This window comes from Ammodytes marinus (assembly GCF_949987685.1).
Source record: "Ammodytes marinus genome assembly, chromosome: 13".
Taxonomy (NCBI): domain Eukaryota; kingdom Metazoa; phylum Chordata; class Actinopteri; order Uranoscopiformes; family Ammodytidae; genus Ammodytes; species Ammodytes marinus.
The window spans coordinates 2169710-2193269 of record NC_137217.1 but is presented as its reverse complement, the minus strand read 5'-3'; positions in this window follow the sequence as shown (position 1 = coordinate 2193269).

Genomic DNA, 23560 nt, shown 5'->3' with positions numbered 1-23560 from the left:
AACAATAGAATAATATATTAGATGTGTGGCATATATAACGTAATATGTAATTATTATACCAGCTGGCATTTGAACCTAGGTGAGTTGTCCCCCAGTGCAATGCATTAATCGTTTCCGTATCGGTGCATGCCCTGTAAATAAGTTGAAAAAATGAAGACAATGGAAAATAAAATACTTTCAATGGTTAAAACATGAAGGTGTTTTTTTTGTAATGGTAAAAAATCAATATAAGCATATATCATGTTATAGTACTTCAACTTACTGCAATGCTTCAGTATTGAAAAGGTGGAGTTTATCCTAGTGTTGCTACAGAAGACAAGATATGGGACCATGCTGAGCAAAGTTAGAACTTTCTGTTTCGTGGAGATGACGTCAAGATACTGAAGAGGCGTTGAACCCGATGGATCCAGCTTCCCAAGTTATCATGGTGGATTTCTTTACACCTCCATGGGATGCTTTGAGTATGATGTGATGCCAATTTGTAAAGCGTGTAGGTAAATGACAAACATGAAATATTTACTTTGCCCAACAGGTGGCGCTCTCACTTTATATGAATATTAGCGTGTGGGCTTCCTCAGGCCTTGGGTCTCATTGACCATAAGAAATTTGGAGAAGATGAGACAGAGCATGGTGGAGTTAGGGCACCTTCCTGTTTTTTGGGCGAATATTGCTAAAAAGAACACTTCCTGTTGATTTTGGGGCAGGGCGTCAAGAGGGTTTTTGTTCGTACTGGGATTGTACATTGCTGTATTAAATTGTGTGGTTCTAAGTACAACATAGCCTTAGTTATGATCAATGAAAGGGTTCATGACGTGCGTTTGTGATGTTTATTGGCGAATCAGGCGCCAGTGCTGCAAGACGGTTATTCCGGAAAAATCGAGCTTTCGGGTATATCATCTTCCATGTCGGAGGACATACCCTATCATGTTTTTTTTTTGCACAAAAAGTTGTTATGAGTTCACTTTGCTCTGCAATCCTGCAGAGTAATGTGGAGTTCTGACTTTTGCCGCCATGTTGGCGAATATCGGCTCCCATCTCGTCATAGTTATTCGTAATCAAACACATTTTTTTTTGGTATATCTTCCATGTCTTATGAGTGTCCCTAGTCTGGTCGTTTTGCTATGTTCCTGCTAGGAGTTATGAATTTTTGAACTTTGTGATGATTCAGTCAACAATTCACATATTTCACATTTAAAGACTTCCTGTTGATTTTGGGGCGGGGCTTCAAGAGGCTTTTTGTGGGGCCTGCAAAGATACATTTGGGTTTGAAATTTGGTGCAGCTAGGTTTAACACAGCCTGAGTTAAGATGAATTAAAGCTTCATGAGGTGCGTATTTACGCGAACTTTGACCCCAAAAAGATCCCTGGTTCCGTGATAACTTCCTGATCTTTCCGCAATTCCGCATCGGGCAAGGGTCTTTTGTATTTGAGAAGTGGTTTGACGTCCCTGGCGTAAAATCTCTAGGAGCCTTTCGTCGAAATGCGAAAAGATGTAAAGTGGCGGTTTTAGGCACTAAATCCAACATGGCCGACTTCCTGTTGATTTTGGCTAATAACATACAATTGCATTTATGTGCGCCTTGGGCAATTACATGTTGTCCAGTAATTTCAGGCTTCTAGCCCAATTTTTGAGCATGCATTTCCTGAAAAACTGTTTTTGGCCATAGGGGGCGCCGTCCTTGTGCAAAAATCCTGAACCACTGATACATTGCAATTTCTTGCAGGTCTGACCTGCCCGCAGAGTTTTACAACTATTCTACCAGGGCAAGTTGGGGAAAAGTCCCAATTTAGATTCCAAAGAATAAAAATAAAAATCCTACCGGTTACAATAGGGCTTTCGCACATGTCTGTGCTCGGGCCCTAATAAAAATCCTTGCAGTTTCAATAGGGCTTCGCACCGGTCAGTGCTCGGGCCCTAATAATAATAACAGTAGGCGTCTTTTTGCTGCAGAGGCCTAATCTGTGCCTATCTATCCAGATGGCACTGTTTATACTTTGTCACAGTGTGGAACCTCTCATTGCATGGCACAGCACACAGGCTGGGCAGGAATGGCAACGCATGCGCGATTCATTTGCAGCCTGGACGCGGAGGTGTCAGCGGAGCAGAGAGGAGAAACACACCCACTCTGCCCTGACTGCTGCGCGGGGCTCAGGGGCTCCGGGAGCTGCTCGTTGAGCACAGTAAAAGCAGAGTGATACGTGCTTTCACATCAGAGTCTCCAAACACCACAAAAGTCTCCAATAACACCAGAAAGGGTCGCTAGGAGGAGCGGGTGTGTGTGTCCTCTCTGCTGGCTGCAGGCTGGGACCGCTGTGCTGAGCTTCTGTGAGACTGACCGCCCGCGAGTGCTTTTGGACGGGGTAGGGGCTCCGTGAGCAGCCGCTGCTCGTTAAGCACAGAAACAGCAGAGTAAACAGAGTGATACGTGCTTTCCCGTCAGTCTCTAAACACCACAAAAGTCTCAAATAACACCAGAAAAAGTCGCTAGGAGGATATGACAAAAAAAATTAAAATTGATTTTTATGTTTTTTGGATGGGATTTTGCTCGAACATTTTGCATTGAAGTATGACATTTTTCTGAACTAAGGTCTAAGTTTGGGATGTCTGCTAACTAGTGGAGGGGAGTATGAACGACATATAACACTATTAAGAGAAAATTGCTGTTTTATTCAGTACAGCGTCATGTCGCAATTTTGCGACTTTGGCGCCTCAAGGGTTAACTGGTAGTAGGCTACTAGAAGCAGAGTTAACGTTTGCATCCTCGCTACTTCTAGATTCACGTTGGGTGCATAATGCATTTAAAAAACGTGGATATTTTCGCTGCTTTTCAGACAGTCGGGGTCGACTTCACTCCATTTATAATGTACTCGTTGGCTTTTGGACTTTCTGTCACATCAACCTACTGCGTGTAGTTCTCTTCTCTACCTCTCTGGGTGTGTGTGCTCACCGGTGTTGTGCCGAGTCTGCGTGTGTGTGTATCGGCAGTGGAGCCCCGCCCCCCCTTCACAAAACGGAGCAGAGAGGAGAGGAGAGATGCAACGTAGCAGACACTACGCGCACAAAAAATAGCGTTAATGTAATAATTAGCACCAGTTAAATATGAAAATAGACCATAGATAGATTACGTGTATTTGGCGATTAAAATAAGAAATATGATTTTTTTTTTATTATTCAAGAATTTCAGCGGAACCTCCCGGTTGCCCGGTCGGGCATGCCAGTTGTCATAGTTACTGGCCCGACATGGCATTTTACTTGCCCCGGGACATCGGGGCAATCCTTATTGTTGAGCCCTGTAATTCTTCGGGCGCAGTGGATACAGAAGATCAGAAGGACGGGGTTTCGTGTCACCAACAACACAAAGGTTTGCAGTCGGCATTTCGACAACAAGTTAATAACGGACTGAAAAAGGGAGACGGGTCCTATTGCCCAACTCAGTGGGTTCAACTGGAACAATTTTATCGCGAGGCAAACACGGGCTGGTGTGTGGGAGCAAAGAGAGAGACCGGCGAGTCCCGAGCCTGCCTCTGACCCTGAAGAGCCTGAGCTACTCGTTCCAATGGTCGTAGACCATGAGTACAGTGCCAGTAGTACAGTGTGTGTTGACCATGAGCACTACAGTACTATGCATACTAAAAATAAATTGAGGTGCTCAGCATAGACGTCGATTACGGGGGGATGGGGGGTACATGTACCCCCCACTTTTCGTCAAGACTCATTTTGTCCCCCCCACTTTTTAAGCAGGACATGGAGTGCGTCCAGCCGTATTAAAACACAGCGTCAAGGTGTCTCTCTCTCTCTCTGTGTGCGCGACCGTGATTGGCCGCCGCCTATCCTTGTTTCGGTGGTTCATGCGTAGCTGGGGGCAGAGCCGCTCCAGCCCTGCCCGACTCGCTGGCTCTCCCAGCGGGGAGAAGCTCCAGTGATGCCCGGCGCGCAGGCGGCTGCCCCCGCCAGATCTGTCTTTTCAGCTATGCTTTTCAGTCCAGAGATTCGACTATTCGGTGGCCGTGCGGGGCAATTGTAGCCAACTTATTCCTGTCGGGTTTTAATTAGAACACAGCACTGTGTCGCAAGACTGACTGCGTGCCTATAGAGAAAATGTAGCCTTAATGTGAGGGGAGACAGTCGCTTCCCTCTGTGAGATTCTATCTAGCAAACAAAGTTACAATGAATCAATCACCACCGTCACATGGACAGTGTTTAAATAAAGCTTCTCTTTATCATTATCAATAGAGCTAAGCAAATGATGAATATTAAGCCTGCGGTGGCATCTGTAAGCGCTCAGTTTGCAATTTATGTTCAGCACCAACTGCAGCTGCAGAAGAATAATAAAACATCACAATAAATGTGTCGATTCATCTGACACGTCTACACTAATTACTCAGATAGAATAAAAATTCTTAGAAAATACACAAAGTAACGGTCCTAACACTCTCTCTCTCTCTCTCCTTCCTTTCGGCGAAGGTCCGTGGCAGGTGTGTGTGTGTGTGTGTGGAGGGGGGGAGGGGGGGGGGGGTTGCACGCGCATTAATCAAGGACACACACACACACACAGCTTTACTTTTGCGCGCGGGTAATCTGGGTGCAATAGCCTTCATGTTTAACAAGTAGAATAATACAGCATCATCATTCACAACTGTAAAAATATTGACCTTAGGCTACTTGATCAAGTTAGCGCAGCTGTCACTTTATTCACATGTTGAAACCTGTTATACATTCTGAAGTATGACAGTATCATCGTCTCGGCTGTTCTTTGTTTGGGTACAGCCGTGGGTAAAGAAGGCGAGGTCAGCTCGACTAGCTTCCAAAAATCTCCAAGCACTTGCGACTTCAAAAAATGATTGCCTTTATTTTACAACTCAAAAAAGAACAACACTGTCTTATAAATAAAGTAAAATATACTGGGAAACGAATAAGCCATTTTAAGCAACGAGTGAACTTAATAAGCGGTCGAAATACTTTTTTAAACCACCGCCTCTTTCCCTTGACATTTAGTTTTCATCATGACAAACACACACCTGGCCTACCTGCTCGGTGCGGAAAGCCCACCCACAAAAAACAAAGCAGTCTAGGCATAAACAGTACTATATAATATCATTATCATCAATTGTCCCCCCCACTTTTGAAAATGCACTCCAGAATGCCTGTTTGTCCCCCCCACTTGTTTAGCCAAATCGACGTCCATGGTTCAGACAGCAGGTCCAGAGCTACCAGCTGCACACTTCATTTGGGCTCGAGCGGTTTGCTACTTCCCCTGAAGACATCCGCTTCTACACCAGGTATATTGTTTATTATTGTTGTAGAATAAATCAATGTTTTCTGGGAATGTTTTTAAAATACGTGAACAGCTCTCAAACAAAGCACAACAAGTTCCGACACAGCTCTGAATCTACACACAAGCGCACTTTCCTCGTCAGCGACCACAACACGCGAAAGCTCCAGCCGAGAGCGCCCACCGCGGCCCCAACACAGTGTAGGCACGCGAGCTGCACACAGACATAAACACACCAGCATCACATTGCCTCAAACTCCACTAAAATCAAAATTAATTGGATATCAAATAGCATTTATGTCTCCATACAAAATCAGTGATGCATATTGAGCTAGTTTACTCTGCCACCCCCGACGTTTTTCAACTCACCGTAGCAGGTGTGCCGCAAAATCCTCAAACACGATGATGTTTGGCTTGTAAATCCCATGGTAAATCCACTAGCATTCTGTTATTAAAACGATTTGTCCGATGAAACAACACTCCGCCGCCAGTCAGTTTTCCTGCAGTGATTATTCCATGATTAGCGTTGATAGTTGTCGGTGAAATGCATTCCGACAATGTTGGTCTTTTGCATTAATCCTTATGCTGGAGATCATTTTCCTCCTTGGATTATTTGTCACAGTGCAGAAGCCTCTCCACTTCCTTGACTTGGATTAGCTTTGGTTAGCTCACTGGCTAACAAACTGATATGTACTGTGTGTCCTCTCTCCCTCCACCGAACGTCGGCGCATGCTCGCACGGCTCGTTCGCCCTTTCATAGTTAAAAAAAAATAAAAAAAATAAAATCATTTTCTTTTTTTCTTTGAGAATGCCACGCGATCGACCCACACTACCCTCGCGATCGATCGACATAGTGGGCACCCCTGCCCTACACCGTAACCCTATCCACTATCCCTCCGTTTGCGCGTTCGCGGGGAGGGCCCGCCATATTGAGTGCCGTCCCAAACCACCGAGCCCCGAGTGTAAAGGCTGAAACATACTCCGCGAGAAGAAAGAACAAAGTTCTCGATGACAGAGCTGCGAGAACAAGAACAAAGTTCTTTCTGGTCTGGACAATGCATACTTCACGAGAACTCAACTGCCGAACTCCTCACCGCGGCGCATTGTTACCATGGTAATTGGTAGCGCCAGCTGATTTCACTTCGTTTTCCTCATTGACTTCAGACTGACCAATCACACAATAGTTCTCGGACAACCTGCGAGAAGAAAGTTCTGCCCAGGTGATGTGTCGAGAACAAGCTGCAAGAACAGCTGAACAAGAGCTGCGAGAACAAAATGACGTCATTTTCTTCTCGCAGCTCTGTCATCGAGAACTTTGTTCTTTCTTCTCGCGGAGTATGTTTCAGCCTTCAGTGGGTTATAAAGCCCTCGATCACCGAGTCTGCATCAATGGAGGCTTAGCCCTACGTTTGACACAGGTGTCCGCCAATCAATTATGTCCGGAATGGAAGAGCCAAACCTACAAATGAGAGTTCCATGGAGTTTGTTTCCCGAATTATAAATTAAACGTGCTCTTGTTGTTTTACACTTGTTGAATTGACTATGCCACTTGTCTACCTTTAGTGTTTTTTCAGGACCGTGGATAAAAGATAAAAAGAAGCACATGAAGAAAATGCCCACAAGTTAATAGGGGACAGTGATTATTATTTCCTTATATTGTTAGTAAGATTTGTTTTACTGTTATTTAAAGCCGATGAGGGGTAGTAATAGCGGCGGTGACGTCAGTCAGCCGGAGCGTCTATGCATGACTTTTCTTATTTTTGACCACCCTTGCAGTGCATTATAATTTATGCATGCTAATTAACTGACGTGATTCGCGGGTCGTATTGGCAGATTAACGTATCATGACAAGTGGAATACATGCCTAGCAGACTATTGTTCTTTTCCCTGGTTTTGTATGCTGCTGTGCATGTAAACTAAAAGGATAAACAGCGGATCAAACACCCACCCGTTTTCCCACATACTGAGCTGGTAAAATTTAGAATATGCAGTTAGAAAATGTTTAACAACAAATAGATTATGCAGCCAAAGAAGCATGAGTTTGTTTTTATTCAATACTACATGTATTCTCACATGCGTATATTAGCCTATTATGAGTGTAGGCTAAAGAGTGTTTCAGGTTAATGTTTTGTAAACGATTATAATCAATATCCTTTCTGAAATGTTCTGTGTACAGGTTAGCATACAATAACTAGGACTTGAAGGTAAAGTGATAGCAAAACATGCCTAAAAAAATACAAAGTTCTTATCGTAACCAAATTTAAATACTGCTGTTTAAAATATAAATGCGGTGGAATTTTATTTTATGGTGAGAAATAAAGACTGAACAAACTTCCTGTTTCCGTCTGACAGAGGCGAGGGCTTGCCAAAGTTGCACCTTTGTTATACCCTCGCCCTTAATGATCGAGTGGCACTCCACGGCCGCGAGGGTGACTCCACAGCGAGTGACACTCGCTCACGGAGTGGGAGTGCCTAGGGAGTCATTTGCGATTGGGCCCTAGTCTCGGACTAGGCTCAAGCCTTGTCTGTGAAAGCAAACCGGCCCTATATGTCACTGGCTTTAGTTGAACGCGTAGAGCGAGGTTTTTTGTCCCACCCACTAGAATAGCAAAATGTGGTTGGTTGATGCATCCGTCACTCACTAAAGTATCATGACGTCTTAACCAATGATTGAGCGAGCTTTATCCCTTTCCTCCTCTTTTTTTTGCCTCGAGAGAACAATAAATAATTTTTTTTGGATAACACTTTATCAACTATATTAGGCACTAATACCATGCACTAACACTGTCATTTCTGAGGCAAACTTGATAGAATTCAGACAAACATGAGAGATAATTTATTAATTGTAATGTGTTGAATATAAATAAAAAACTATATTTTCCAATAACAGTGTGTATTTGTGTGACGTATTTAGAAATCGATTTCCATCATATGATCATCTGATGGCATTCTGTAAACTGATCGAGACAGCAACAACCAAAATGATTAGGGTCACTAAAATCAAAAGAAATTATGCCACAAGCACAACTACTGAAAGCCCTCTAACCAGACCAACTGTAAGTATAGGCCTACCACCACACACACACACGCACACACAATGGACATATAATAGCCTAGAAAATAGACATAGCCATCATGATGTTTTCTACACTGTGAAAATAAAGTAGCCATAGGACGTCGCCATGTATTGGCTGACAGAGAATGAAAAGTATGCTTCTAACAATTAACATTCATATAACATTTATCCATCCAGAAACTGTAGCCAATAGATGAGCTCTTCCTGTTCCTAATGTATCTGTCCACCGGCTCCACCCAGAGGGAGCTTTAGTCACAGATTTACCATACACAGGGCAACAGTGAGTCGGATCATCGTGACATGGGCCAACTTTCTCTACAGAACAACTGAAACACCACAATTTATACATATGGCTCGCATTTAAGTTACTGTCAATTCAAACAGAACATGTCCTACAGCGTAATTTCACATTAAAATCATTTAACTGGCAAAACGTCAAGTCAATTCTGACTTTTATTTTGAATCAGAAAACGGAACCTAGCACTTCCTAGCTCAGCTGCGCGACCTTCACTAGTATCGTCTTCCGTGCCGGTCATTTGCAAAAGTCTTACTTATAACCCTGCGCCCACACCCAAACCTCCATAATGTTAGTGGCAGCTGCCAGTCATTCATTTTCACTTTAATTTTCGCTACGAAGGGCGACTGAAGCCTCGGCTGCAGCAGCACCATGGCAACCACCTGCAAGCAGGCATAGTGGGTCCACTCCACAGTCTGAAATAAGCCGTGGATGAAAGACTCCCAAAACATTTAGGCCTACAACAACCAGTTTAATTTACCCTTAATACTAATTTGTTTTATATACCGTATGTTGTTTTAAGGTTTGGTTTTTAAATAAAAAAATAAGTTCCAATTATGTTTGAACACTGTTCTGGGGGGGGGGGGGGGGCGGGTCTACATTGTTGCAAATTGTGATGTTTTGGAGGAGGTACACTGAATTACAATGGTGTAGATTCTGCGCCGTTGTGGTTCAGTGTATTTCTTCTAAAGTATCATAATTAGAATGGGTGTGATAAGAGCATTAAAATGAGAAAAAAGAAATCAAGGGACATTCAGGTTAGAATAGATAAAAATGCGATTAATCGCGAGTTAACTATGACATTAATGCGATTAAATATTTTAATCGTTTGACAGCACTAATATTTACTGATTTGGACTGTTCATTGTGGTTTGTAATTGGGTTGACATACTTTGATATCAAACTGAAACCTTAGTGGAGGCACAGAGGTCTCGGGCCTCCCATTCCCTTTTTCCTGCTCCTCAGTGATCACAGAACAGGTTTTTCACACCTCCACACCCACACACACAGCCATGTTGAAGACAGGCTAATTTGCATCCAAAGACATGCACCGACACATGTTTTATTTTGTAAGTTAGTTTCTTGATGCGTTCTTTTTACTTTCTGTAAATAAATTACGTGTTTTTTTAATTGTTGGATTCTTTAATATTGCATAAGAATGAACATTGCCATCCTCTTCCATTCAGAATTCATTTGACCTTCTAAACATTAATAACTTTTTATAGTTATTGATTTAATTATCAATTCAATTGATAACATGTATGAGACTGATTTAGGTAAAGCTATCATTTTCCCAGTTAACTCTGGGTGGTGTCCCTTGTTAGAAGTTAAGTTAAATTAATTTCTGTTTTTTTATTTTTCTTGATAGACAAAACAGGAGGAAACCCCTCTGCTTTCTTATTGTTGCATTTTATGCAACTTATAGACAATCTATGACCTGTAACCACTACATTAGATATACAACAATACAAATAAACGCTGATTTAAAATAATTATCTAATTATTTGAACTTTGCCCTAGTTGGCCGCTGACCTTTCAAAGTGCAACCGGTGTGATACCAGCTGTAGGCTAAGTGACGTTACCAGAGGTAAACTATAAGCGACACCAAGCTCAGTAGGGAGTCAGAGATGGTGTTTCCCATAACTTTATAACATAAGTGCGACCTTGGAAGGAAAAGCATTGCTTCTCGAAATGCTATTGTTAGCTTAGCTTAGCTGACTTGTACGTTCAAACGTGGTAAGTAGGATTTTATGACTGTAATTGGTCTCAAATCTAAAAATAATCCGTATTTTTTTTTTTTTTTTTTTAATAAATTGCCGAACAGTTTAATGTCGCGCAATCACGAGAGCGGAACATGGACATATAAAGAAAGGAGGGGAACCAACAAAACATTTGTTTGCGGCCGTGACTCAGCAGACGCACGTCGTTCAGGTAGCAGTAGCAGCATGAGTAGCAGTCGGCCCGCATCATGGGAAAGTGTAAATTCAACAAACTTTGGCTGTCCAACAAGGATTTTTCTGCCTGGCTGAAACCGGTACCCGGCAATTTATACGAGGCACATTGTACATGCACAGTGCAAAACACAAAGCCTCAAAATCAAGCTGTCAACAAACGCCAGGTATTTCCCTGTTCTGTTCTACTCGTCGTGCCGTGCCTCCACCCCTCCATGCTCCACCTCCGATATCAACAACCGGGACAGCAGCACCAAATCTCCAGACAATGTTCGGTTGCACGCGTACTAGGGATGAGCCCGAATCCGAACGTGTGTAGGCTATTCGGAAAAGCACGGATAATGAGATCGATCGATAGTCTCGTTATATTCGGGGGAAAAATATTTATTTATTAAGCGCTAAATTGACGCAGCGCGTGCTGCCTTAATTATTGTGGCACCGATCAGCTGTTCATCTCCGCTGCCGCTGCGGAGAGGAGAAAGACCGGCTGCATTTATGCATGGCTCCGTTACCCGCGGTCTCTCTCCATTCCGCTGGAATTTTCTGCAGCCCGTGTCACCGTCAGCCCTTCCTGCCTTTCATTTATTTCAGACCTCTGAACATGGACCACGTCTCTCTAGTAGCGGGCAGCGGGCTGTATAATGCTATTAAATAGACAAAATCGATCTTTAAATATTCGATATGTGACGCTTCGCCTGTTTAGTTCATACAATCTGTTTATAACTAAGAGATAAGTTGAAAAAAGTATAATCTTTGTGCGTTGAACACTTGTAGACCACTAAACGCTGTTTCCTGATCCAAAGTAATTATTCATTGAACCAAGTTAGAAAAAAAAGGGAGATATATAGTGAGTGAGAGAGTAGAGGGAAATAAATTGGGCAAAATAGATCGATTAGATCTCGGATCGGTATATCATAAAACTGTGTCGAGTTAAAAATAAAAAGAGATGAAAAAATGTAATAAAACAGACAAATTTAATTACTGTGATGTAATACTGTTCTTTTTCAGATTCTGAATGTTCATTATATCCCCCAGTCAAAGGGCTAGTGGGGCTCAGACAGTTCATATAACTTATAATGAGAGAGAGAAACGGATGAAAAGTACAGTATGAGGTAGAAATGTATCTCATAATTAATGATATGCCAATATTAAATCAGTTTGATGCACTGAAGGGACAATAATTGCAACAAAAAAAAATCAGACATAAGCCCCGGCCATTTCCGGCTTCATATCCGAATACAGATACATATACAGATTATTTTGTTGGTTGAACAGATACAGATAATGACGTCTACGCTGAAAGCAGAGTTACTGTGGTGTCTGACCACCGAGACAATACATTTTTCCTTTGGTCTGTTGGTCTTAAATTTCATTTCAAGTGGCATTAAAAAGGTCTTAAAAAGTCTTAAATTTAACTTGCATTAAGCTGTAGGAACCATGAAGTAGAAGAAACACTTTTTTAACACTGATGAATTGCAGTATTTATGTGATCCCTCGCTGAGAGTTTGATGCAAAGTTATGCCCCTAACCTAAATGTGAGGTTTGCCCCAGTTTTGCTTTTGTTTTAGCTTTTTTTGTTTCTTGTGTATTTCTAGCATATTTTCGCCTTAGTTATTTATTTCACTTTTTTTTTAAATTTCTTGTCTGTTTATGTGAGGGAGGGGGTGGGGGTTGTGTATGTATTGTATGTGTTTACTTATTCTGTTTTTTTGTCCGTATTTAAAAAAAAACATAAAACCATTAAAATAAAAGTAAAAAAAGAAAGATATGCCCCTGTCCTATCTGTCCATTCCCTACAATGCTTTTGGTAGGAGCTTTTCAGCTTATCATAACCATAGGGGAGAAGGTAACCCAGATCTACCCAACACTACAATCAGCCTTCCAACACCTGTAAAGATCACTAGTCAACATTGTGTATCTACTATTTTATGTTGATTATGTTAACATTGGTGCTCTTTAGAGTCTTCATGTTAAGCTAAATGGCTATAACTTTAAATACTTACTGTTTATATATTTAGATACCCAAGAGGCAATAATGTGTATTTAGTGGCCTCAGTGATCATTATGCTGAATCAGCATGTCACGTAATGTCATAATGCATAAATCCCTTCTTATCACCAACATATCGGGGGACAGTGGCCTGCTCTAATGAGAGACTTAAGGGGACTGAATCCTGGCATTTACAACAGGGTACTAATCATTTAATCATAATAACGCTGTTGGGATAACTCAAATACTACTTTTACTCATTGAGCTGATGTCTGCTCTTCTGCCTTTTTTTTCAAAGGCACATCATTTTCTTCTTGTAAATTTGATCTGAAGTGAAATCAATGAAACGACACAAATCTCTAAGTCTATGGAACATCCATCTTGCAGTTAGCTTTAGAATGCATAAGCTCCACTCCTCACCTCTTAAATCTGCACACAGCTATGGAGAGTTTACAATAAATAGAGATAAGACTTTACGAGTCGTTGCAGGCTTCCAACCCCCAACCATCAACCACTTTACCAGCCCCTTATCTTAATTGTACAAGACAGGCAGCCTCAAACTAGAGAAGAATCAAAAGAGATCAACACGTTTGATTTAAACTGTGAGGCCATGCAGGCAAATAGGCATCTGTAATTACTTATGCTAATACGAGGATGACAGGGAGAAAGAGGAGAAAGGCAGAGAGGAAGATGGAGGGAAGGCTACGTCTGGTGGATCATTCAGGGTGTGCTCAAATTAAAAACAATTAATCTTTTGGAACTACAGGCTGGAAAAGAGGCAGAACTCTCTCTCTCTCACACGCACTCTCAGTGTGTCCCCAGTGAGGAGCAGAAACCACTGAGAGGTAATTACTGTTATCTGCTGGCTGTTTTATTAACATGTGTCCTCAAATAATGGAGAAGCTTAACTTGGCCCCTACTCTGCTTGATGCCACACTCGATAGACCAGCACAGAAAATGATTACAAAATGGAGAAAAGGTTCCCAGTCCTTTCCCCTTGCTCCATAAAGAAAAAGTAAGCACTTATTTTAGTTCCTCTGTGCAGCGCTCCCACTCTACACATTTAGTACAGGCATTTTGTGAGAAAATAGGGGTGGACCTCTCAAAAATTGCAACAGAAACGATTCCAACTTTTCTTGTCTCGTGAATATGTAATTAATGACATAAAAAAAGTCTTAAGGACTCTATGTGGTGGAAAGTACTTTTCTAAGGGGTTTCTTAACCATAACTTTATGCCAATTTTCGGCTTCCTAAAGTACTGTTTTATGGTAGAGGTGATATGTGCCAAATTGTTAACTGTTTCAGAAAAGCATAAAACTTGGTACACTTATACAGTTTGGGGCCCTGAACATTAGCAGATATTTAGCCATCGCATAATTGAACCATGGCGCCCGTGGCGGCCATTTTACTTTCCGCCATAGCCTAATTATGCATTTTCCATCATAACTCCTGAACCAAACATTATAAGACAAAACTAGTGGTGTCTACCCCCATGTTTTCATGGTCAGGGATAACAATGATACCACATACAACATCAGAAACTATTCAGGTGAATAGTTAAGGGTGAATTCAATGATTTCGCGGAAACTAAATCGGTAGTCTGAGAACCTCGAAGTGACTTTTTCTATGTTGCATGAATGTTGTGTAAAAAATAAAATTGTGTTCATTAACGTAGAAAATGGCTTAAGTGATGATCTGACACATGTAAGTATTATCTTTATTAATTTATTTATATATTACCTTAGAATCTAGACCTTTTTAAAATAATTAGGCTACTTTCAAAAACATTTGAAAATATTTGACTATTTCCTGAAAGAGTATTTTGTATTTTCATTTATCTTAGCCAATTTCCTACTTATATGTATTTTCTCATGTAGACCTATTCACTTTATTTTGCATGTTGACAGACAATTTGCGATATTCCCATGGTGACTATCAACAGGCACAAGCCTGTGGGTATTTAAGCTGTGAGCTTGCGCTTCATTCTTCAGTTGACAGTTCAATCTACTAGTAAACCAACTGACTGAAGACCAGCCAACTCACTAGATGTTTCCATTTATTCTTTAAGGTGGGTAAATGTCACCTAAACACGCTTACAATTTACTAGCAGTGTAGTTACTTTGTTTATATTGTAGTTTTTTTAATTGTTGTGATTTACCATTTCATTGTTAGGTAGGTTAATGACAGCGCAAAGTAGTAGTAGCAGCTTTCAACAAGTGGAAACAACTGTCATTTATAGGCTACTGATGTAGTACATTAGGGATTCAAGCTTTTAATGTTCTTAGTTTGACATCATAACCAGTGGCAAGACTTCAGTTAAGCTCCTAAGTGATGTGACTGTTGATGATAATAACTTTATTTGTTAAAATGCCAAAAATGGACTCACTAAAATCGGAAGAGAATGCCAACAACTTCCTTCCAGAAAGCCTCAGGGTGTTATTGAAAGGTTTGCTTGTGGGCAAAAACATTGGCATGAAAACTGCGTCCATCGGACAGACAATCATGCAGGCATGCAGACCAAGAGCTATTCTGGTGCCACTGCAGATTGGGCTCGGGGTCCAGCTCCACCACCATTTTGCGTCACGCTTCCTCATCGATACTCTTCATCAGCTTGGATTTTGCTGCTCGTACCAGGAGGTGCAAAGATTTCTAAGTAATGCTGTGATTTCGCATGGAACGGACATACATGGCTTCTCTGGGGGGTTTGTCCAATATGCCGCAGACAATGTGGACCACAACATTCGAAACTTGGATGGCAACAACACCTTCCATGGCATGGGGATGATGGCTGCCATAACACCAGCTACCAAGACCAGCAATCCCATCCTCAGAGCAAAGGCTACCCCAAGTGATGTAAACATGGTGGGAAGAGTTCCAATCCTGTTCCACAGGGCAGAAAGTCGTGAAACAACTACAGTGACTTACCAGAAGCTTGTCACTATGACAGCACAGGACCCGACAGCTGACCTGGACCTCATATGGAAAACAGCCATCCTGTTTGCTTCACAAAGGCCAGCATGGTCTGGTATGATGCAATTTGCACAGCGTGGCACTCACCCAGGGAAATCATCCTTTGTCTTTCTCCCAATGATTGATATGAGCCCCAATGACCCCACATGCATCTACTCCACATTGAAGTTTATATGTGAACATGCCCATCGTCACAATGCCACTCCCATCATCACATTTGACCAACCACTCTGGTGGAAGGCCCTTCTGATAATAGAATCTGAGCCAGAGGGAAGTGACTTGGGAAACATAGTCCTGAGACTTGGGGGGCTTCCACACTGAGATGAGTTTTTTGGGGTCCATTGGGCATCTCATGGCTGGTGCTGGGTTGCAGGAAGTGATGGAGCTTTTCTATGCAGCCAATGCCGTTGTGCACATGATGACAGGGAAGGCGATTGCACGGGCTGTGCGTGCACACCTCCTTATTGATGGCGTTCTGAATGGACTGATTCTGTCCGATACACCAAAATCCGCTCGCATCTATGTGCAGCGGATGTTCAAGCTCCAGTTGGAACATCCAAATATTTACAAGAGATTTGTAGAGGGATTCCATGTGGTCAGACGGAGTGATCGCCTATGGGCTGGCCTGTCCATGGATCTTGTCATTGAGCAGGTTCTAATGAGAAGCATGAAAACAAGTGGTGGTCTTACAAGAGGGCGAGCGATGACAGAGCCGCAACGTCTGACATGGCTTCTCTCCATGCCAGCTTGTGCAGAAGTCAACAGCGCCATGCAAGAGCTAACCGGGGTGAATCACAACACCGGGGAACAAAACAAGGATATGACAAATGCAAGACGAGCACGTGACTTAAAGGATACACTTACAGTTCAGAATTATATATATATATATTAAAGAGAGACATCATTTCTGCTCAGATCAAAGTTTGCGTAGTATCTCCTCTGGGGTCCATGCACACCCTTCTGTAAATGTTGATGAGGCAAAGGCTGTCGGTAACACCATTTTGGCCTGCATGGACGGTCAGACTACTGCTGAATACACATTCAAGAGGAGGGATCAGGCAATCACAATGAGTGTAAAATCCTCAGTAAAGATCGATGGTGAAGCAGTGCAGGTGGATCCTCACCTACTCTTCCAGAGATTAACAATTGCTGCAAAAGGGTCACAAGACCTGGAAGCCATGTTTAAATATGAGCTGTGTAGTCATCCTCCAGCGCTGTTTGACACCTTCTTACTGCTTCGACAGCCACAGAAGCCAGTATTTGCAGATGCTATTTGGGCGCTCCACACACCTCATCTTCAAGGAGTCACAGGCCATGTTCAGTATGTGCTGGATGGTGGAGCCCTTGTTCAGCGCATCCCCTGGACTTGTGGATCCACATACAAAGAAATTAGTAAACTGTACAGTGAATATGTGAAAAGGAAGTATGGAGAAGTAATTGTTGTGTTTGACGGTTATGAGGGAACATCCACCAAAGACATGACACACTGTAGACGAGCAGGTGGGAGGACCGGAGCAACCGTCACCATCAGTGAGGACATGCCGGTTACAATGCATAAAGATGAGTTCCTCTCGAACAAAATAAACAAGCAGCAGTTTATCAACATGCTAAGCTGTAACCTACAGAAAATGAAATGTCCGACCCACCATGCCACAGGTGATGCCGATTTACTGATAGTGCAAAAAGCAGTGGAGTCTGCCACCAAAAGAAATACCGTGCTCATTGGTGATGATACAGATCTGCTCGTCCTCCTCATTTACCACACCAACCTCAGTTCCCATGATCTCTTCTTCAAACCTGAGCCCAAGAAAAGCATGAATAAACCACGTGTCTGGAACATCAAGCTAGTTAAGCAGCAGTTGGGTCCCAGTGTATGCAACAGCATACTATTCATGCATGCAATCGCCGGATGTGACACTACATCTCGTCTTTATGGCATTGGAAAAGGAGCTCCTCTCAAGAAATTTACAAGCAGTCCTGATTTCCGAGAGCAAGCTACAGTGTTTGACACACAGTCATCTTCTGCAGGAGATGTTGTGTCTGCAGGAGAAAATGCTTTGCTGTGCCTTTATAATGGAAAGCCTGGGGAGCGACTCGACTCACTCCGATACAAGCGCTTTTGTGAGAAGGTGGCCTCTAGGACTTCTCATGTACAGCCACAGAGTCTCCCACCTACATCAGCAGCAGCAAAGTACCATAGTCTTCGTGTGTACTATCAGGTTCAACAGTGGAAGCGAACAAAAGATGAACTCCTGCCTAACCACTGGGGATGGAAAGAGAGTGATGGGCTGCTTGTTCCAATCCAAACCGATTTACCACCAGCTCCACAGGAACTGCTACGGGTCATAAGATGCACCTGCACGACAGACTGCAGCAGCCTGAAGTGCACATGCAAGAAGCATGGCATTGAGTGCTCTGTTGCATGTGGCAACTGCAAAGGATCAGGGTGTGCAAATTCATCTCAGGCTGGATGTGGTGATGATGATGAAGATGATGAGGAAAAATCAGACAATGTCTGAGTATAAATTAAGAGTTAAAAGCACTCCATTGCTGCATACAACTATTAAATCACCTTAATGATGATCTGAATACTCATGGTGTGCATTGAATTACTCCTTTTACATTTAATTGGTATTGCTCTGGCTGAACCTTGAATTCGTAGTACGACTGTGCTTTGAAATATTTTAATATATATATATTTATGGTCATCAGCACACATTGATAGTCATTTGTGCCATTTTGGAATTCCCTTTTGGTGGCAATAAAAAAAGTGGTATTATAATACTTTTTTCATTATTTATTATAGGTCTGGGTTGATGCACAAAATTTGAGTTTATAAAGTCTACACAACATTCATGCAACATAGAAAAAGTCACTTCGAGGTTCTCAGACTACTGATTTAGTTTCCGCGAAATCATTGAATTCACCCTTAACTATTCACCTGAATAGTTTCTGATGTTGTTTGTGGTATCATTGTTATCCCTGACCATGAAAACATAGGGGTAGACACCACTAGTTTTGTCTTATAATGTTTGGTTCAGGAGTTATGATGGAAAATGCATAATTAGGCTATGGTGGAAAGTAAAATGGCCGCCACGGGCGCCATGGTTCGATTATGCGATGGCTAAATATCTGCTAATGTTCAGGGCCCCAAACTGTATAAGTGTACCAAGTTTCATGCTTTTCTGAAACAGTTAACAATTTGGCACATATCACCTCTACCATAAAACAGTACTTTAGGAAGGCAAGGCAAGTTTATTTATATAGCACAATTCAGACACAAGGCCACTCAAAGTGCTTTACAGGGGCAAGATTAGAATACATAAAACACATTATAAAACATTTAAAAGCGAATAAAAGAAGCAAATAAAATAAAAATTGCAGGTTAAAATGGAGACACATTATAAAACATTTAAAAGCTAATAAAAGAAGCAAATAAAATAAAAATTGCAGGTTAAAATGGAAACAAAAAAGTCTTCAGACTCGATTTAAAAGAACTGAGAGTTGCAGCAGACCTCAAGTTTTCTGGGAGTTTGTTCCAGATTTTTGGTGCATAATAACTAAAAGCTGCTTCTCCTTGTTTAGTCCTAACTCTAGGGACTGTAAGTAGACCTGTCCCAGACGACCTAAGGGCTCTGGACGGTTCATAACGTATCAGCATATCAGTAATGTATTTTGGCCCTAAACCATTTAGTGCTTTATAAACCAACATCAGTATTTCAAAGAAATGATTCAGAAATCAATTCTTTGAGTGACAGGAAGCCAGTGTAAAGACCTCAGAACTGGGGTAATGTGATCCACTTTTTTGGTCCTAGTGAGGACTCGAGCAGCAGCGTTCTGAATTAGCTGAAGCTGTCTGATAGATTTTTTTGGAAGGCCAGCAAGGACACTGTTACAGTAGTCAAGTCTACTAAAGATAAATGCATGGATAAGTTTTTCTAAATCTTGCTGAGACATAAGCCCTTTAATTCTTGATATGTTTTTTAGGTGGTAGTAGGCTGATTTATTAATTGATTTAATGTGTTTCTTGAAATTCAAGTCAGAGTCTACGATTACACCAAGATTTCTGGCTTGGGGTGTGGTTTCTAACATAACGGATGTAAGCTGTGCGCTGACTTTTGATTGTCTTTGGCACCAAAGACAATTACTTCAGTTTTGTCGTTGTTTAATTGAAGGAAATTTTGGCACATCCAATCATTGATTTGTTCAATGCACTTACTCAGTGCCTGTATCGGACTGTAGTCTCCTGGTGATATGGTTATGTAAATTTGTGTGTCGTCTGCATAATTATGGTAGCATAATTTGTTCTTATTCATAATCTGAGCTAGTGGGAGCATGTAGATGTTAAACAGAAGAGGCCCAAGAATGGAACCTTGTGGAACCAATGGAACCATAAAACAGTACTTTAGGAAGCCGAAAATTGGCATAAAGTTATGGTTAAGAAACCCATTAGAAAAGTACTTTCCACCACATGGATTCCTTAAGACTTTTTTTATGTCATTAATTACATATTCACGAGACAAGAAAAGTTGGAATCGTTTCTGTTGCAATTTTTGAGAGGTCAGGTTATATAATGCCTGGACTAATTCCCTGGAGGGAGTTATGCTGCTGACCATATCTGGACTGAGTAACAAGACAGAACAGAGAGAGATGGGGTGAGAGACGATAGGAAGAAGAGGAGAGATCAATCAAGAGAAAGAGGTGTCTTGGCAGTGAGCAGTATGCCCAGAGAAAGCACAACATGCCATCAAGCGGTAATTACAAGCCAATCATCTTCCCACAGGCCAAGGCAGGGATTAACTAAGCGAATAAATGTTGGGAGGAATTCAATTAAAAAAAGGAATTAATAAGCAGGCAGCTTTTGCTATGGCCACAGGGACCGGTGTAGGTACCAGATCGACTCGGGCTGCAAGATTGACTCGGGGTCCTAGATGCGCGATTATGACGCACTTCCTGTAAACTTTGTCTTTTAAATGCGCATGCGCTATGGTTATGCGCATGCGCTCTGTTTATCCCACTTGGTTATCCCGCTATCTCGGTAAGTATTAAGGTTAACGATCTCTAATGATTTTCTAATTTAAGACTATGAATAATAATCTAATGTACAAAGATAAACCTTAGTCATACGCTTATCAAATTACTGAAATTAAACATACATTGTATAACATGACCGTTTGCTTTGATAAGATAATATTTTTGGCTTTAGATTGATAGCTAACGTGAGCTAATAAACATTAGCGGGGGGGGGGGGGGGCGTTAGCCATATTTGGATGAGAATTCAATACAATTATATTCCTAGTTAAAAACACTATTAGGCTATTTTGAAGACTTTCCATTGGACCGCTTGTATTTCCTTTTCAGACCACACACTTATAATTTAATTTAATTTTGTGCTTTTTAGAAGATGCAAAGATCAAGCAACAGCAGGAGAAGGGCAGAGAGAGAGACAGGCAATGGTAAGAAAACGTATTCTTAACCTTTGATACACATTGTTAATAGTGAAACAGAAGGCTATTTTTCATCTGTAGTTCTTTATCACCCTAATGTGAATAATGTATTTATATGTGTATATTGTGTGTTTATATGCATGCAAAGCAATAATAAGAGGAGATGGGGAATTGCTATGAATTGTGGTATATAGACTGTCATTTAAACAACATTGCAATTATGTCTAATTTTAACAAACCTCTATAGGAAAGGAGTGAATTCTGGGCAGTTTTCTGTGTCACAATACCAGTCAAAGACAGCCCAGGGTTGTTGACTGGTTAAATGTTAGGGTGAAAAATGTGTGTCGTGTTTTTTCATGCATATTTGTAAGTACAGGTACTCTCTCTAATGGTGTCCCTGTTGCTCCTTAGGGAACATTGCCAGCAGGTCCCAGTGGCCGGATGGGAGCTGGAGGAGGACGAGGAAGGTCAGGGAGGGCTACACCCCGCAAGAGGAGGTGCCCCTGTAAGTGCAGATTGTCTTCCCCTTCAGGACATAGTATGAATCACAATCTTGTTTTGACCTTTTTTTTTATATATATTTGGATCCGATCATTCTCAGCTCTGGTGTAAAGTCTTTTTTTAATCTCTCAATTCAGTCTCATGTCATATCTGATATCTCATGTGTTTTTTCTGGCTTTTTTCAGATATAATGTCAGAAAGGCAAGGAGAGAGAGACAGAGAAAGGCAAGGAGAGAGAGACAGAGAGAGGCAAGGAGAGAGAGACAGAGAGAGACAGAGAGAGAGAGACAGAGAGAGACAGAGAGAGAGAGACAGCGCGAGAGACAGAGAGAGAGGGAGAGAGAGAGAGGAAGCTGCAGGAGAAATAGTAAGCAAACTTCTTGGCCAAGTGATTTCAACATAACAATTATTGTAACCCAACCACTGCTTATAATACATTTTGTATTATCCATAATGATAGAGCTAACATTTACTTTGTTTCCACAGCGCAGGTGTGGGTCCTGGGGGGCAGCTATGTCCGGCGTGGTGCCCAGGGAGCGCGAGGCAGGGTCCAGCCAGTGGGCACCACCGTCTGCTGGTTTGGACAGGGTGGGCTTCGGTGGAGAGGCCTTCTCAATCTCTTTTTTAAAATTCTTGGTAAAGGAAGAGCAGTGCCGGATGTCTTGGTCATTCACTGCGGTGGTAATGACTTGGGGGTGGTTAAGAGTGTAGAGCTGGTGAAGGAAATGAAGGAGGACCTGCTCTTCCTTCATTGCCTTCACCCGGCGATGACGATACTCTTTTCCGCCCTCACCCCAAGGTGCCATTATAGGGCGACTCGGCGCCCGGCATTGCTTGACAAAGCCAGACGGTTTGTGAACAGTGTTATGGCTGGTTTTACACAAGGTAACGGAGGACTGATTCCCCACCCTCACATTAGGCATGACACTCCAGGACTTTTTTTAGCCGAGTCCATTTGTCTCCTCGGGGAATGGCATTTTTTGTAGATAGTATTTTTAACCGCCTTAGAGACCACCTTCAAAGGGAGTAAATTGCGAAGAAGGTCGGGAGAAGGTGGTCTTTAGGGAAGCCCTCTGTGTCAGGTCTAATATTGAGGTTTTTTGCCATAACCTGTTTGCTAGCTGCTCTTCCTCCTCCCGTTCTTTCCCCTTCTTTCTGCTCTCCACCACCCACCCCATCAACAGTAGCTCCTTGGGCCCACGTCGGGCAGAGCAGCTGCATTACAACCCTGGGTCAGTCACTTATCCATTGGCTTACTTTTTTCTTCTACCATTAATCATCTGTTAGTCTTTATTAACGTTGCATGTCCTTAATCCAGAACCTTAAACTTCGAAAAAATAAATGTTACTATTTGCTGATAGTTATAGCAGCACTAACAGGACAGTATATTTACATATTTTACTTTAACATGGTGTATATTCATAATGGGGACAAACTCAATGTTTTTCTAACGGCCTATATGTTAGGGAAGTATGGGGATTGGAACGTGAACATCTCTTTAACACTTTGTTTCCTGTCTGTTATCAGGACCCCATCGTGCAGCCCATCCTGGACCCCATCAATCATGAAAATAAATAATAAAAAGAATTGATGAAAATTAAGATTCAACACTGGCTTTATTCAACATCTAGATGTTTCAAACAAAAGTTGTTATACAAAAATGTATTGTTTTAATATTATCAACTAGCAGAGCTTCATGATATCTATTATTCCAAAAGTGTACCCTATTCACCTGCTGTGTCACACATTAAGTGAACTATTCCCATTGAGAAATGTTCTGCAGAGACTCACTGTAAATAGTAGGCTGTTTGGACAGTCGATGGCATTGCTGCAAGACACTACAAAAGGTGGTATATGTGGTTGAATAAGTAAAATACAAATCAGATTAAACAAAATCTGATGTACTTTTTTATTTTATTTAATGAAGGTTGAATGAATGAATCTATTTATCAGTGATGCAAGACACTACAAATGCTCCAGGGGCTGGAAATTATACATCTGAGCCACACCTTTACATTTTTTAACTGATAAATATCATTATGAAACTCTCATTATAC